Consider the following 5,169-nt stretch of genomic DNA (forward strand, 5'->3'; position numbering starts at 1 on the left):
TTCTCGTCTACTGAATCTTGACGGGACAAGTTTTGGCGCTTTCTCTGACCCCAGGCATTGTTGTAACTAATTTCGCTACTTTGGGGGGGGGGGGGGGGGGTACTTTTCAAGCACGGTGGCCGCACTCGGCGTAGTGGCGCAGTTAGCGTAAAGCACCTCGGCCGTGTGACGCAGTTTCCAGTTTACAGAATCTTACCGGGACAAGTTTTGGCGCTTTCTCGGACACCAGGCAATATTGTACCTAATTTCTCATCTTTTTGGGGGTACTTTTTAAGCACGGTAGCCGCGCTCGGCGAAGTGGCGCAGTTAGCGTAAAGCACCCCCGATATGTGACGCAGTTTCTCCTCTAGTGAATCTTACCGGGACAAGTGTTGGCGCTTTCTCTGACCCCAGGCATTGTTGTAACTAATTTCGCTACTTTGGGGGGGGGGGGTACTTTTCAAGCACGGTGGCCGCGCTCGGCGTAGTGGCGCAGTTAGTGTAAAGCCCCTCGGCTGTGCAACGCAGTTTCGCGTCTACTCAAACTTACCGGGACAAGGTTTTGCGGTCTCTCTGACCCCAGGCGTTATTGCAACTTGTTTCGCCACTTTTTGGGGGTACTTTTGAAGCACGGTGGCCGCGCTCAGCGTAGTAGCGCAGTTAGCGCAAACCACCTCGGCCGTGTAACGCAGTTTCCCCTTTACAGAATCTTACCGGGACAAGTTTTGGCGCTTTCTCGGACCCCAGGCAATATTGTACCTAATTTCGCAACTTTTTGGGGGTAATTTTTAAGCACGGTGGCCGCGCTCGGCGAAGTGGCGCAGTTAGCGTAAAGCGCCTCCGCCATGTGACGCAGTTTCTCGTCTACTGAATCTTAGCGGGACAAGTGGTGGCGCTTTCTCTGTCCCCAGGCATTATAGTAACTATTTTCGCTACTTTTGGGGGTACTTTTCAAGCACGGTGGCCGCGCTCGGCATTGTGGCGCAGTTGCCTAGAGCACCTCCGCCGTGGGACGCAGTTTCTCGTCTACTGAATCTTAGCGGGACAAGTGGTGGCGCTTTCTCTGTCCCCAGGCATTATAGTAACTATTTTCGCTACTTTTGGGGGTACACTGTAAAATAATTTACACCCCTAAGGGTTTTTTTGAGTGTCTGTAACTAACCCCCTAGCACCCTAGAAAAAGCTGGGTTTTATAGGCAATTACACCCTTATGATGGTTATTCTATATTCCAATAACACCCTATCCCTTGAGGGTGTTTTGAACAACATATTACCCTTCGACCCATGGGGTGTAAGGGTGTGATCAGGAATATATTGCCCCTTCACCTATCGGGTGTAATGAGCAATATAATAGCCCTTGCTATAAGGGTGTTGAAGTACGGCATGTTGAATCGGGTACACATGCACTTCATTGTATGTTTCGTAAGTCTACAGTCAGGCTAGCACACAGAAATGTTATGTACGGTGTCCATACAATAGGTAATGTGTTTCCAAACGCATGGCATAGCAACTTTGAGAGAAAACACATAATCACGTGTGAGTGTTCTACGTGAAATGGTCCATTCATCACAGATACAGGAAAAATGACTGCATGGAGGGTCATTTATTCTAGCCCCCTGTACAATATTTAGAGCTTGCACTACGCCTTGTATGTGGTGACAAGTCTTGTGGTCGTTCTACACTGAAGAACAGTCTTATTCAAACTAATGTTCCAGGGCACAGGTGAGGCTGGTGATGCCTTTGTGTAGCTCCATTCCAATGTCCTAACGCGAGCCATCATAGATGAAGCCACTTCTTCATTGATCGCTGTAGCCATCTGCTTGTTTTCTACCTGCAAAATGATTTGTTGCAATTTAATGTCAGGAAAAGTACACGAAACATGACAAGCAGCGCTTCCCTGCATCATTCACTTTAATATTTCAAGATCACATGAAGACCAGGATAAAGAAAACAAGCACAGATAGTGCTTACTTCCAAGAAATCATTATTTCGAAAGAATAAGGCATTTATTCTGCCACATTATGAATGCAGGAGAGACAGGCTACACAATTATATGAGGGCAATTCAGAAATTATTGCCTCCAAGCCCACTACTTTGCCAATATTACTGCAAATATTTTGAACTCTTTATCATTGATGCACTTATGTTTATGCTATCGAATTTCGCCTCACCTTCCTATCTCTTCTCGTTCCAGAGTAATCGAGCAATTCATGGCATCCAGTGGTGACGTGCAGTTGAAACAGCAGGCTGTAATTGAATTTCTGACTGCGGAAGGTTGTGCGCATATAAATATTCATCGCCATCTGACTGCAGTTTATGGGAATGCCTGTGTTGTCGTCAGCACTGTGCAGAGGTGGGCAAGGACTGTGAAAGACCAAAATCCTGCCGCATCAAACCTCCAGGATCAGCACCGAAATGGACGGCCCACAATGGCTTCTGATGAGGGTCATGAACATCAGGCAGATAAGTTGACTCGGGGCAATCACAGGATCAAGCAACACCAGATTGCAACAACATGCGCCATTTCGATTGGCTCAGTGAACCACATCATTAAAGACCTGCGTTACAAGAAGACTTGCGCTTGTTGGGTGCCACGGCAACTGAAGACTGACATGAAAATGTTGATGCATAGCCAACAAGTTCAAATCTTCTTGTAACCCAGGAGTTTCTTAATTATCTGGTTCACTGAACCAATGGAAATGGCGAGTGTTTTTGCAATCTGGTGTTGCTTGTTCCTGCGATTGACCCGATTCAACTCGTCTGCCTGATGTTGATGATCCTCATCAGAGGCCGTTGCGGGCTGTCCAGTTCGGTGCTGATCCTGGACGTTTGATGCAGCTGGATTTTGATCTTTCACAGTCCTTGCCCGCCTCCGCACAATGCTGACTTCAACACAGGCATCCCCGTAAACTGCTTTCAGATGGCAATGAATGTTGAAGGGTGTAGAACCTTCCCCAGTGAGAAATTCAATTACAGCCCGCTGTTTCAAGCGGACATCACCACTGGATGCCATGCATTGATCGATTACTTTGGAACGCGAAGAGATAGGAAGATGGGGCAAGTGACATTCTATAGCTTAAACATCAGTGCATTAATGATAAAGAGCCCAAATGTTTGCAGTACTACTGGCAAAGTAGTGTGTTTGGAGGCATTACTTCCTTAACCGCCCTCATATTACAGCAATAACGCTGGGCAGTTTGTTTTCGTGTGTGACATCTGACCCAAAACTACAATTTGGAATGTGCACAAATAAAGATGCTCGTGTTGAGTCCAATAAATTGCTTACAAATATATCAATCCTTTCTTATGCAATAAGTTTACAATGAGAAGCCACATCATCTCACTGCAACTTTTCCCTACAAGCAAGTTATATTGAAAATAAGGTGCAGCCATATACTTCGCTATGCATTGCAGGGTAACCATCAAGAGGTACTTTGACATTAATGCCTTGCTCCCAAAACCAACAGTGTAAATGCCAACTATTGTATCACAGGAGGTGGTGGTCACAAGGCAAAAACAAATTCGCAGGGTTTATGTGCCTAAACAATGACCTTTCATTCATCGGTTAATATAACACATGGCATTGTTGTTTTGCCTGCCTCCTCAGGAATATACATTATTAATAGGAGTAGAAATCAGCATTTTCACAGAAGCTTGCTCCTTTAACAAGAGGCACAAACGATGCTGTTCTTCAGATTTCTCAGGCAAACAATGCAAGCATCACTATACTCACTATTACAAACAATGCAAGCATGACTATACTAAGCATCACTAAGCTGACCTTTATTTTTTTCTTAATCTATGACCTACACAGTGGCTGGTAACAAGCCCTCTCTCAGAACTATTTGGCATCTCTACTGGAAGCCCTACCTACACCTTTTTACATCATCTTAAGACATCTCCACTAAGCAAGCACATAGTCCTGCTGGTATTTTTATTACAGAGGTTTTCACTAAAGATCTTTCAAGTAAGAACTCTTTAGCATCTGATCATTTAGATGCTTTCAACTGGAACAACACAGTGAATGCATCATGCTTTACAGAAGTTTAGCTATTTTAATCAAAGCACAGTTAAAGCCTTTCATGTATGAAGTTTGTCATCTGCTTTCACTTGATCTTGCTGGTTATCTGATTGTGAGTTACACTAAGATCAAACATTTTAATGGCGAACATCTTTCATCTGTGAAGCACAGAAAACTTTATTGCACTTGTCAGTGTTGTTACGGCATTCTTAAATGTGATGATTAGGCTGCTGGCTGTTTAGCACTGTAGTAGCATTGTACAGGGTGATCATTTTTAAGTTTTATGGAATTTTTAAAAGTTTCCTGTCCTTCTTGTCATTCTTGTCCTTGAGCTAGATTATTTGAAGAGGTGGACATCACTAGCATGAGAAATCGAAACACATGTTCGACTAATTAAAAAAATCACTATTCACTTCGTAACTACTTATTTTACTGTGCATATTGCAATTTACGAATTGTAGCCAGTGAGCTTGGAAGACGTGTGCACTTGAACTTCCAGGATGACACCAGTTTAGGAATAATTCCCTGATAAAGAACACTACACAAGGGTGTTCCAGTTACTTTTGTGCATCAGTGCATAAAAGCACATTTTGTTAAGAAGTAAGTGGAACAACAGTGCATTTTACGGCAAGTTTGATGGTACATATCTCCAAACTGGCATCATTCTGGAAATCAATTCCAAAGTGGATGCATCTTGTAATCTCACTGGCTATGATTTGTAAATTACAATATGTGCTTCATATATGTGGTGGCACTGGCAAACACTCCTAGAGTTCTACTAGGAAACATAAATACAGAAGAAAGTGGATGGGGAAAAGGCACCTGTTGTAGTTCAATTGGTAAAACATCGCACGCGTAATGCGAAGACGTGGGTTCGTTCCCCACCTGTGGCAAGTTGTTTTTTCATCCACTTTCATTTTGCGTAATTTATAAATTCTTTATTTCATTTACTAATCACAAGTAATTTACCCTAAGTTGTCCTTGGTGTTAGTGTTTGCTGGCTTCTTAGGATAAGATTAATAAACATCGGCCCTCAGTTAAGCCACTTTCTTTTTGTTTATATGTGCCATGAAGTAATTAATTGAAAGGCTAATTAATAGATTTTGGTTAATTGAACATGTGTTTCGGTTTCTTGTGCAAGATATGTCTGCCTGTTTGAATATTCCTGC

General features: G+C 43.3%; 1 long non-coding RNA gene across 1 annotated transcript in view; it reads right to left on the minus strand.

Moving 5' to 3' along the window:
- Positions 1-1,659: 1,659 nt before the first annotated feature.
- The window catches only part of LOC142566582 (uncharacterized), a 7,602-nt gene continuing 4,092 nt past the window's right edge, over positions 1,660-5,169 (minus strand). The window contains exon 3 of the long non-coding RNA XR_012825072.1: positions 1,660-1,810. This is a non-coding gene — a long non-coding RNA (uncharacterized LOC142566582). The remainder of the gene's footprint in view (positions 1,811-5,169) is intronic.

Source organism: Dermacentor variabilis, unplaced genomic scaffold (assembly GCF_050947875.1).
Source record: "Dermacentor variabilis isolate Ectoservices unplaced genomic scaffold, ASM5094787v1 scaffold_13, whole genome shotgun sequence".
Taxonomy (NCBI): domain Eukaryota; kingdom Metazoa; phylum Arthropoda; class Arachnida; order Ixodida; family Ixodidae; genus Dermacentor; species Dermacentor variabilis.